We start from the raw sequence: 13,238 nt of genomic DNA, 5'->3' as shown, positions 1-13,238 counted from the left end.
ACCGAACCGCTCTCCACAGTCCTCCTAGGCCCAGCCTACCCCTCTTTGCGCCGCGCATAGACCTCTCGTGCGCGTCCGAGACTGTCCCGAACCCGACCCGGGCAGTCGTCACCGTTGGATCCGGATCATCCCCAAATATCTACAAAACATCTATATTTTGTTAATTGGACTTCCTAACATATATTTTCTCGGTCGTCCGATTATATCGTACGGACCGAATACCCCCTAACCTAATCCAACCTGCTATATAAAGAGGCTAACCCTAGTCCTAACCTGTCCCATCCTCCTATTCCATGCCGCCGCCACCACTCACCATCCCACCTCGGGATCTCCTCCCGATCCAAATTCTCTCCGACCCTCTCCCTTGATTTCCAGCACCACCCAACCAATGCACTCCTTCCAAATCCATCGATCCCATCCTATGCTCGCTCGTCCCCGAGCACCTCGAACCACCAACACCGCCTCGCCCGAGTACTAGACGCCAACGGCGACAATCACCACCGAACCAGCAGGCCCTGCGCCTCATCCTTCTTCCTTCCCCTTGTCTTCCCGTTCTTCCTCCCTTTCTCCTTTCTCTTTTCTCTCTCCCTCTCACATCTCTCTCTTCCAGGTACCCAGGAGCTATCCCGACGCGCCATGGACGCCAAGGCCGAGCCGCCGTGTTCTTCTCTCGAATCCAGCGAATCAAGCCGCTATTGGAGTCCTCCGCGCCGGCCTGGACCCAAGCCTCCTCAGCCGGCGCCATGATCGCGCCTCCCGAGGAGTTCATCGCCTCCACCTCGTTCCGCCGGAGCAAGCCCCACCGCACCACCCTGCGCAAGCCACCGGAGCCTGCTTCCACCCGCGCGGCTGCGGCATCCGCTGCCTCGGCCCCTCGCTGAGCTCCTCGAGTCCCGCTGCTGCATCCTCTCCATCCTGCTCACCCCGCGCCTCCTCTGCATCGAGCCGAGCCGCTCCAACGCCCGCTGCGACGACTGGTTCGCTGCCGCTCCAGGCCGCCGCACCTGTAGTCCGCCGCCGTCGCCAAGTCCCTCACCTCGCCGCCCCTATGCCCCGCTCGCCGGAGTTCGACTCCCAGCCGCCGTGCCCCTGGTTCCTCTGTGCCAAAGACAAGCTAGCAGAGCCCGCGTTGACTCCCTCCATTTTGACCAAGCAGCCTCGCTACTCGCCTGGGCCGGCCTCCTCTCCAGCTGCGGCCCAGCAGCCTCCAAGCCTAGATCCGGCCTACCTCACCACCGTCCGGCCCAAGACCCGCTGTGAGACCCCCCAGCCCCTCCTGTGCACTGATGGGCCAACCAGATCCGGCATCTATCGTGTTTTTTACATAGAACGTTTTTTCCTTTTTTCAGAGAACGTTGTTTTGCAGATAGGTCCCTAAACTTCATGCATACAATAACTTAAGAACCGTGCATCGGATTGAAAAAATTTATATATGAAACTTGCTTAGAATTTTGTCTAGTTTCATAATATGTCATTTTCATCCATGTTTAAAATGTCTTAAAATGTTGTTTGTGTAATTTTTGCTTAATGCCATGCTAAAATGCTTTAATTCATAACAAATTAACCATAGCTCCAATTTTAATAAACTTTATATGTAAATGGGGTAGAATTTTGCCTAGTTTAACATGGTGGCATCATCTTGCATGTTTAGAAACTCTAAAATATGGTTTAGGGCAGAACAGGACCAAACCTAATATATGCACATGAGGAGTTTCCGGATTTGTTGTTTGTTATTTCCGGCCTCATTTAAACTTGCCTAGATAGATAGTTTCTTTATGCTTCACCTCTTGCCTGTTTAACAACATTTAATATTGTTGGGTACCTAAACGAGATCGAACTAAATAATTTGAATGTGGTGTTTCGTCAATATGCAACCCGTTGCATGTTGAGCTCCACTTAATTTGTAGGATTGTTTGTGCATTTTGCCATGCCATGCTTCGTTAAACCGGACATGCATCATACTTGATTGTGCATCATGCCATGATTATGTGGTGGTTGTTTACTATGTTGTTTGCTTCTTTCCGGTGTTGCTTCTTCGGGTTGTTACCGATAACGTCGCGTTTGTGAGGACCCGTTCGACTACATCCGTTTGTCTTCTTCATGGACTCGTTCTTCTTCCTTGCGGGATTTCAGGCAAGATGATCATACCCTCGAAATCACTTCTATCTTTGCTTGCTAGTTGCTCGCTCTTTTGCTATGCCTATGCTGCGATACCTACCACTTGCTTATCATGCCTCCCATATTGTTGAACCAAACCTCTAACCAACCTTATCCTAGCAAACCGGTTTTTTGGCTATGTTACCGCTTTGCTCAGCCCCTCTTATAGCGTTGTTAGTTGCAGGTGAAGATTGAAGTTTGTTCCTTGTTGGAACATGGAGATCATTCCTTGTTGGAACATTGTTTACTTGTTGGGATATCACAATATATCTTATTTAAATAATGCATCTATATACTTGGTAAAGGGTGGAAGGCTCGGGCTTATGCCTGGTGTTTTGTTCCACTCTTGCCGCCCTAGTTTCCCTCATATCGGTGTTATGTTCCCGGATTTTGTGTTCCTTACGTGGTTGGGCTATAATGGGAACCCCTTGACAGTTCACCTTTAATAAAACTCTTCCAGCAATGCCCAACATTGGTTTTACCATTTGCGACCTAGCCTCTTTGTAACGCCCCGAGACCGATGTGCCAGGTGTCGTGCAGTTATTCACTGTTGTTGCCTTGTCATTGCTTGCGTGTCATGCATTGCATATCATGTCATCATGTGCATTTCATTTGCATACATGTTCATCTCATGCATCCGAGCATTTTTCCCGTTGTCCGTTTTGCAATCCGGCGCTCCATTCTCCTCCGGTGGTCATTTCTACCTTTCTTTCATGTGTGGGGATTAAACATTTCTGGATTGGGCCGAGATTTTCCAAGCGGCCTTGGTTTACTACAGGTAGACCGCCTCTCAAGTTTCATACCATTTGGACTTTGTTTGATGCTCCAACGGTTAACCGAGGGACCGAAAAGGCCTCGTGTGTGTTGCAGCTCAACACCCTTCCAATTTGGCCCAAAACTCACCTAAACCTCTTCCATCATCTCGGTCGTTCGATCACGATCGCGTGGCCGAAAACCGCACCTCATTTGGACTCTCCTAGCTCCCTCTACCTATAAATATGTGTCCCTTCCGGAATTTTCGCGCAGATGAACCCTAACCTCCTCTTCCTCCTCCTCCGCGCGCCGCCGGATAATTTCCCACCGCGCCCGGACATGTCCGCTCGCCCTCCACCTCACCCCGCCCAATGGGCAGCTGCCACATCAGCCGCGCCACCGCTCCGGGCCAACCGCGGCGCGCCACCTCAGCCCAGCCGCTCCCTCTCTCTCCTCAGCCCCGCCGCCGGCCCGCGCGGCCCGGATCATGCCCACGGGGCCCATCTGCTCGCGCGGCCGCCCGATCGGATCCGCCGCCGCCTATCGGGTGCCTCCGCCGCCCGGGGCTCTCGCCTCCCCGCGCCTTCTTGCCTGAGCCGCCGCCCGCGCCGTGCGCCGCCTTCGCCGCGGGCCACCATCGCCGGCGCCGCCTTGCGCCGTCCCGACAGCCGCCGGAGCCGAGCTCCCTCGCCGCCGTTGCTCCGGCACCTCGCCGCCCATTGACCTCCTCATGATGCGGCGACCCGAGCGCCCATCTCCATCAAGCTGCCGCCCTGCCTCTACCGGAGCCACGTCCCGGCGACCGCACGCCGACTCCGGCCACCCTCCGGCCATCTCCGTCATCTCCGGCGAGGTCCGGTGGATCGGGACGAGATCCACCGGTCCATTCATCCAAACGCGCCTGCGCCTGACCCGGATCTGCTCGTCCCGCACGTCTTCGTCCCGGTTTGACTTTTTACGGAGGTATATTTTCACTAAGTCCCCGAAATTCCAGATCCAAGTGCTCCTGTTCATAGCCTCGTAACTTTGCATCCGTAGCTCCGATTCATGCATATAGCATATCAAAATTTCCATCTCAGAGAGTACATCATTTCATTCCATTGCATCATTTTCATTTGAGTTCATCTTGATGCCCGAAATGCTGTTAGAAGAGGGCTACTTGAGATAATTGTCAGATGTGCTAATCCGTTTAGCTTTGTCATTTTTGCCATGATTATCGTGTGCATGATGTGCCTTGATGCTATTTTGCTATGCCTATGCTACGATACCTACCACTTGCTTATCATGCCTCCTATATTGTTGAACCAAGCCTCTAACCCACCTTGTCCTAGCAAACCGTTGATTGGCTATGTTACCGCTTTGCTCAGCCCCTCTTATAGCGTTGTTAGTTGCAGGTGAAGATTGAAGTTTGTTCCTTGTTGGAACATGGAGATGTTGTTCCTTGTTGGAACATGTTTACTTGTTGGGATATCACAATATATCTTATTTAATTAATGCATCTATATACTTGGTAAAGGGTGGAAGGCTCGGCCTTATGCCTGGTGTTTTGTTCCACTCTTGCCGCCCTAGTTTCCGTCATATCGGTGTTAGGTTCCCGGATTTTGCGTCCCTTACGCGGTTGAGCTATAATGGGAACCCCTTGACAGTTTGCCTTAAGTAAAGCTCTTCCAGCAATGCCCAACATTGGTTTTACCATTCGCCACCTAGCCTCTTTTTCCCTTGGGTTAGGCCAGCCCAAGGGTCATCTTATTTTAACCCCCCCCCCCCGGGCCAGTGCTTGTCTAAGTGTTGGTCCGAACTGAGTAGACTACGGGGCCACCTCGGGGAAACTTGAGGGCTGGTTTAACTCGTAGGTTGTCTCATCCGGTGTTGCTGAGAACGAGATATGTGCAGCTCCCATCAGGATGTCGGCAGCATCGGGCGGTGTTGCTGGTTTAGTTTTACCCTGTCGAAATGTCTTGTTGTACCGGGATACCGAGTCTGATCGGAATGTCTCGGGAGGAGGTCTATTCCTTCGTTGACCGTGAGAGCTTGTGCATGGGCTAAGTTGGGACACCCCTGCAGGGATTTGAACTTTCGAAAGCCGTGCCCGCGGTTATGGGCAGATGGGAATTTGTTAACGTCCGGTTGTAGAAAACCTGAAGTTGACCTTAATTAAAATACATCAACCGCGTGTGTAACCGTGATGGTCTCTTTCGTGCGGAGTCCGGGAAGTGAACACGGTGTTGAAGTTATGCTTGACGTAGGTTGTTCTAAGGATCACTTCTTGATCATACTTTTATCGACCGTGCTTTGCCTTCTCTTCTCGCTCTCATTTGCGTATGTTAGCCACCATATATGCTAGTCGCTTGCTGCAGCTCCACCTCATACCTTTACCTTACCCATAAGCTTTAGTCTTGATCGCGAGGGTGCGAGATTGGTGAGTCCCCGTGGCTCACAGATACTTCCAAAACCAGCTTGCAGGTGCCGATGAGACCGTGCAGATGACGCAACCAAGCTCAGGAGGAGCTCGATGAAGATCTTGTCCTTTGTGTTGTTTCGTTCTAGTTGATCAGTGGTGGAGCCCAGTTGGGGTCGATCGGGGACTGTGTCGCTTTTGGGGTTCTTCTTTTATTTTGGTTCCGTAGTCGGACCTTGATTGTATTTGGATGATGTAATGCTTTATTCATGTAATTGTGTGAAGTGGCGATTGTAAGCCATATATGTATCTCTTTCCCTTATTATATTACATGGGTTGTCTGAAGATTACCTCACTTGCGACATATGCCTTCAATGCGATTATGTCTCTAAGTCGTGCCTCGACACGTGGGAGATATAGTGGCATCGAGGGTGTTACAAGTTGGTATTAGAGCCTTCCCCGACCTTAGGAGCCCCATTGCTTGATCGTTTTTAGCGGCCGAGTTGTGTCTAGAAAAATGTTTTGAGTGATTTAGGAATTATATATCGAAGAGTTTAGGAATTCTTTTTACTCCCCAGTCTCCTCATCGCTTTGGTAAGGCATCCTGACGTAGAGTTTTGACTCTTCTCTTCTCAAATTTCACTAAAAAAATTTAGGTTCACGCGGGTATCTTGGAATCGTTCTGATGTTTTTGTGACGAGAACATTGTCTTGGTGCCTCCTGTCGGGGGTTTTGTGGAAGTGTCCCAGGGAGTTGAGCTCCGAGGTGTTGTCGTCACAATTTTATCGTTGCAGTTCTGGAATACCTGAGTTTAGTACGCCAACATCGAAAATCTCTTTTATGCAGTTCGTTGGTGAGATAACCTCAACGCCACCCAGTACTGGGGCGGGAGTTCGGGAGTATTGCCATAACTCGTATAATGGATGCTTTTCGAAGGTTGAGGTAGACGATTTCCGAAGGTTTCTTGGTTATGTGTTGAAGGATGGATATAGCTGGATGTAGGATTTGTTAGTTTGGGTGAGATATTATGCTTCCCCTTTATCCCTAACACCTGATTGCATAACCGGGAAGTTTCGGGAGTTTATAAGTGGGAATTCAAGTAGCTCTTAGGATATCTTTCCGACAGATGTATGATATGAAATTGGGGTTCGACGTCTAGTGGTCCGCCTATTCACGGTTGGTTTTACAGTGGTCTCGTTGTGTCTTAAAGAGTCCTTGTCTATGCCGACTCGGGGACGCTTCGTATGTCATGTGCACTGCCTTGTACATGATGGTGATGTACGATCGAGCCCGTGTAGGCCCCACCACAAAAACTTCGGACGAAATCTCTATCATATGTTTGTTCTGGCTTATTCCGCAAGCCAATCCTTTGTTTTTGTTTTGAGTTGTGGTATTCGAGTTGCTTCGAAGTCAAATGTTGATTCCATACTTTTCCCAAATGGTGTTCCCATACTCCGATGTGAATACCAATCCTTCATGATAATCAAGATTGCCATGTCAATCCTCTTCTCAACCGGTGTGCTTCTCCTCAAGTGGATCCGTTCATTTCAACATTCGCAAGATCTATTATCACTTCTTCTCAACGGTGTTTGTTTCATCCGTCTCCAAGTTGCCTTTGTTTTTTTCCCCCCCCCCCCCCCCTTTTTTTTTTTGTACTAAGATTTCTTTATCAGGTATCTTTTTTTATTCTTGCGAAGTCTCTCCATTCTTTTCCGTCAATGTTCTTACCCGGTGATTCTCATGAAGATTTTAACGGAGCTTCTAGTTCATCATTCTTCGTTTCTATTATCTTCTCCGGTGGTTTCAAGTCAAGCTTTGTTGATCTTACCCTTGCCTCTTTTCAATACCTTTCTCATACCGGTGCACCTCATAACCATTCATTTCTCGCCATTCATTTGTTTTGGAGTGCTCAAGATATCCCGAAGATTCATTTTTCCCACTCTGCTTTCGTTCAAGCTCTTTCGAGGATGTTATCTCATTCAAGCCATTTAATTCAACCGGTGCAACCTCTCTTTTAAATTGTTCAACGGTGCTTCTTTTGAGTGGGCCCTAACCCACAGGGCTTTTTCCAGGATCTTACCTGACTCTTCTAATTCTCCCGGAGATATCCTTAAAATTCTTTTCGAAGTTTGACGTAAGAATGTGTTATCATTAGTCAAATGTCTTTCTCCAAGATCTTTCAAATTCATTTCATTGTTGATTCAACTTTTATATTCTTCTTTATTCCAGAGTGCCTCAACTATTCTTGGTGTTGTTTCTCATCGTCATTCTCGGATTTTGAAGACCGAAGAAGAGTTTTTCCTCAAAATCTTAACCATTCTCTCAGAGATGCGCAGTTCAAGCTTGATACCATCCTCTCATAATTGTTTTCGGTTGTGAGAATTCTTTTCACCTATCCGGAGCAATTCAAGATTCTTTTCAGTTTGATTCTCCGAAGGCCAACATTTCGGGACCATTCATATTCAGCTTTCAGCTTTCGTTCTCCAAATATTACCGGTGCTTCATTCAAATATTATCTAAGCAGTTCTTGATCTCTTCGTCCACTTGTATCTAAATACCCTCAAGTATCTTCATTCGTTCTTCATATTCTTCCCGATGAATTGTGCCTTTGCTACGTTCATTTTCAATTCTACCGGTGGTTCGTCGAAGACCTTCTCAAGTTTGAGCTATATCTCTCTTAGTCCTTTTTCAAAGAGAATAAATTGTATGCAATCCGTTTGCTCATCATCAATTTAATTGGTAAACGAGGAGCATAACATAATTGTTATTCTTGATACCTTATTCCGGAGGTTCATCAAATTCTCGGTTTCACTTGTTTCATCTTTTCTTTTCCCGGAGCTCCAAACCCTCGTCACCACGAAGCTCCATTTAAATCATCGCAAGGATTCACCTTGTGTTTTTCAACTTCTCCTTCCTTTCGTTTGATCATTCTTTTGTTTAACGGAGTTCTTCATGAAGGTTCTACATGGTGGTTCATCAAGGATTTCTTTCATTCCTCAATTGTCCTCAAGATTTCCCTCGAAGTTAAGATCCGCCAAGCTATACTCTCAAATAAACATGGTGTTCAACACATGTCTTGTTTTGAGGAGTTTTATTTTTCTTCATCTTGCAATCCAGAGTGCTATTCGTTCAACCGTATCATTGGAGGTGGTATTATGTCATTCTTGATAATTTGAGTTCATGTTTTCATGATTCACATGTTGTCAAGATTGGGATATTTTAAATCCATCAATCTCGTCATTGGAGCTATCTTGGGTTATATTTCACCTAAAGCCTTCCCTAAGGATTCTTGTTAATTATGGTGCTTATAAATGACCCAAGTTCTTCATTTATCCTCCTGGTGAAATAAGTTTCTCATCTCCTTGTTGTTATCAATCCAATCTATCATTTTCTGTTAGTGGCAGATTTTCACCTCTTGGCTTTGAGATGTTTCCCATAAGCCCACTTCAAGCTTATCTTTTCGTTGTTGTGTTTCCAACAACTCCGTTCGACCCTTCTCCTCAGGATACCTTTTCAAGCTCTTTTATGGCAGAAGTTGGCATTTTCTTCTCCATTCTTCTATTTCCCTATCTTCTATTCTTACGTTCCGGAGGCATTGTGATGTTGCTCTCTTCAACCCTTCTTCTTGTTCTTGTCAGGACCTTGTTCTTTTCGTGCTTATCCACTTAACCGGAGTGTGTGCCGCTGCTCAAGTTCTTTCAGTTCATCAAGCCTCGCATATCTTTCCAACCGGAGTGCTGTTCGAATTTGTTTCTTCCTTGTTTCCTCTTTCCTAACGGAGTGTTTTCCAATTTGTTAATCTCCGTTGTTTTATTCTTTTCAATTTGTTCAACCTCGCAAGGTTCGTGGTCTCACTCGTTTGTCAAAGAAGCAACTTAGTCTTACCTTTTCTCTTTTCTCTTCCGTTTTCCCTCTGGTGCCATTCTAGATCTCGGGACGAGATCCTCTCGTAGTGGTGGAGTGTTGTAACACCCCGAGACCGATGTGCCAGGTGTCGTGCAGTTATTCGCTGTTGTTGCCTTGTCATTGCTTGCGTGTCATGCATTGCATATCATGTCATCATGTGCATTTCATTTGCATACGTGTTCGTCTCATGCATCCGAGCATTTTTCCCGTTGTCTGTTTTGCAATCCAGCGCTCCATTCTCCTCCGGTGGTCATTTCTACCTTTCTTTCATGTGTGGGGCTTAAACATTTCCGGATTGGGCCGAGATTTGCCAAGCAGCCTTGGTTTACTACCGGTAGACCGCCTGTCAAGTTTCATACCATTTGGACTTCGTTTGATGCTCCAACGGTTAACCGAGGGACCGAAAAGGCCTCGTGTGTGTTGCAGCCCAACACCCTTCCAATTTGGCCCAAAACCCACCTAAACCTCTTCCATCATCTTGGTCGTTCGATCGCGATCGCGTGGCCGAAAACCACACCTCATTTGGACTCTCCTAGCTCCCTCTACCTATAAATATGTGTCCCTCCCAGAATTTTCGCGCAGATGAACCCTAACCTCCTCCTCCTCCTCCGCGCGCCGCCGGACAATTTCGCACCGCGCCCGGACATGTCCGCTCGCCCTCCACCTCACCCCGCCCAATGGGCAGCCGCCACATCAGCCGCGCCACTGCTCCGGGCCAACCGCGGCGCGCCACCTCAGCCCAGCCGCTCCCTCTCTCTCCTCAGCCCCGCCGCCGGCCCACGCGGCCCGGATCGCGCCTGCGGGGCCCATCTCCTCGCGTCGCCGCTCGATCGGATCCGCCACCGCCTGTCGGTCGCCGCCGCCGCCGGGGCTCTCGCCTCCCCCCGCCTGCTTGCTCGAGCCGCCGCCCGCGTCGTGCGCCGCCTTCGCCACGGGCCACCATCGCCGGCGCCGCCTTGCGCCGTCCCGACAGCCGCCGGAGCCGAGCTCCCTCGCCACCGTTGCTCCGGCACCTCGCCGCCCGTTGACCTCCTCACGATCCGGCGACCCGAGCGCCCATCTCCGTCAAGCCGCCGCCCTGCCTCTACCAGAGCCACGTCCCGACGACCGCACGCCGACTCCGGCCATCTCCGTCGTCTCCGACGAGGTCCGGTGGATCGGGACGAGATCCACCGGTCCCTTCATCCAAACGCGCCCGCGCCTGACCCGGATCTGCTCGTCCCGCACGTCTTCGTCCCGGTTTGACTTTTTACGGAGGTATATTTTCACTAAGTCCCCGAAATTCCAGATCCAAGTGCTCCTGTTCATAGCCTCGTAACTTTGCATCCGTAGCTCCGATTAATGCATATAGCATATCAGAATGTCCATCTCAGAGAGTACATCATTTCATTCCATTGCATTATTTTCATTTGAGTTCATCTTGATGCCCGAAATGCTGTTAGAAGAGGGCTACTTGAGATAATTGTCAGATCTGCTAATCCGTTTAGCTTTTTGTCATTTTTGCCATGATTATTGTGTGCATGATGTGCCTTGATGCTCTACATATGTTTTATTAAGGGTTTTTCCATCTTTCTAGAGGTGCAACCCATGTATTTTTGTGATGTGTGTGGTGACTAGCACAAGCTTGCAAAGTGGTGCAGTTGGTAATTCTGATTTCAGGGACTTAGCATTTCCACTAAGTCCTTGATCTGTTTATCTCATATTGCCATATGTTTATGTTGTTTCCTAGTGATCCGTGCCTCTTTTGAGGATGATCAGTCAGGATGTTTTGTTAATATTGTAGTGCTCTATCCATCCATGTCTTTGTTTGCAATTATGGAGCACCCTAGATTGAGTCAATCGAGCTCTACTTTTGCTACTTTGTGAATCTGGGCAGATTGTCAACTTGTGTGCAATTTTGCCGGTGATGTTGTAGTTGATCCGTGCATACTATGCTATTGTTCTTGCCATGTATAGCTTGCATTTTGTGCCTTCTTGATGGGTGTATGCTTGTCTTGCCATGACTTGCACCGTAGTGAGTGCATCGAGCTCGTAAACATGCCTACTTGACTTATATTTCAGCATGCTCCAGTTTTCACTAAGTCTGTGATCTGATTATGTTTTTGCTATGTTCACATGCTTGCAATTGTATTTTCTGATCCCTTTTGGCTCAAGGTCACTAAGGGATTTTTGTTAAGCTCTTTGAGTAGCTCCATGCCATGCTTTACTTTGCCATGTTCAGATCCAGTAGCATGTAGTTTTGTTGCTCCGAAGAGTGCTATCTGATCTGAAATTCCAGGCTAGTGTTAATTTCACACAGTCTGAAATCTGTTTGCCATATGCATTTTTGCCATGCTTGTTTGAACCTGTTAATGGATGAATTGGCCGTAGCTCAGTGCTAGACTTTTGTTAAGCATCTTGTATGCATCCCTCCCATGTATTTTGTTGCCATGTTTGGGTGCGGTAGCATGTTCATCTCATTGCATTTAGGTGGCTACTTGCTGTAAATCGCAGACCGGTGCCATATTTGAATCGCTTGCCATTTCCAAACCGTAACTCCGATTCCGGCGATCTTTATATCATTTTCAAGCGATTTCATCTCATCTTTCCAGTGGCACACTTTGTTTTCCAAGTTGAGTTCGGGTTCATGCTTTCCTTGTCACATCATGCATATGCATCGCATACCGCATCCCGCATATCATACCATGTTCATGCTTTCCTTGTCACATCATACATATGCATCGCATACCGCATCCCGCATATCATACCATGTTCATGTGTTGGTTGTTTACTATGTTGTGTGCTTCTTTCTGGTGTTTGCTTCTTCGGGTTGGCTCCGTTAACGTCATGTTGTGAGGATCTGTTTGACTTCGTCCGTTTGTCTTCTTCATGGACTCGTTCTTCTTCCTTGAGGGATTTCAGGCAAGATGATCATACCCTCGAAATCACTACTATCTTTGCTTTGCTTAGTTGCTCGCTCTTTTGCTATGCCTATGCTGCGATACCTACCACTTGCTTATCATGCCTCCTATATTGTTGAACCAAGCCTCTAACCCACCTTGTCCTAGCAAACCGTTGATTGGCTATGTTACCGCTTTGCTCAGCCCCTCTTATAGCGTTGTTAGTTGTAGGTGAAGATTGAAGTTTGTTCCTTGTTGGAACATGGAGATGTTGTTCCTTGTTGGAACATGTTTACTCGTTGGGATATCACAATATATCTTATTTAATTAATGCATCTATATACTTGGTAAAGGGTGAAAGGCTCGGCCTTATGCCTGGTGTTTCGTTCCACTCTTGCCGCCCTAGTTTCCGTCATATCGGAGTTAGGTTCCCGGATTTTGCTTCCCTTATGCGGTTGAGCTATAATGGGAACCCCTTGACAGTTTGCCTTAAGTAAAGCTCTTCCAGCAATGCCCTTGATTTTACCATTCGCCACCTAGCCTCTTTTTCCCTTGGGTTAGGCCAGCCCAAGGGTCATCTTATTTTAACCCCCCCCCCCCGGGCCAGTGCTTGTCTAAGTGTTAGTCCGAACTGAGTAGACTGCGGGGCCACCTCGGGGACACTTGAGGGCTACTTTTACTCGTAGGATGTCTCATCCGGTGTTGCCCTGAGAACGAGATATGTGCAGCTCCCATCAGGATGTCGGCGCATCGGGCGGTGTTGCTGGTTTAGTTTTACCCTGTCGAAATGTCTTGTTGTACCAGGACACCGAGTTTGATCGGAATGTCTCGGGAGGAGGTCTATTCCCTCGTTGACCGTGAGAGCTTGTGATGGCTAAGTTGGGACACCCCTGCAGGGTTTTGAACTTTCAAAAGTCATGCCCGCGGTTATGGGCAGATGGGAATTTGTTAACGTCCGGTTGTACAAAACCTAAAGTCGACCTTAATTAAAATGAATCAACCGCGTGTGTAACCGTCATGGTCTCTTTTCGGTGGGGTCCGGGAAGTGAACACGGTTGTTGGAGTTATGCTTGACGTAGGTTGCTATAGGATCACTTCTTGATCATACTTCTATCGACCGTGCTTTGCCTTCTCTTCTCGCTCTC

This window comes from Triticum urartu, chromosome 3 (assembly GCF_003073215.2).
Source record: "Triticum urartu cultivar G1812 chromosome 3, Tu2.1, whole genome shotgun sequence".
Lineage (NCBI taxonomy): Eukaryota > Viridiplantae > Streptophyta > Magnoliopsida > Poales > Poaceae > Triticum > Triticum urartu.
The sequence above is the reverse complement of the archived record's forward strand: the minus strand, read 5'-3'. Positions refer to the sequence as shown.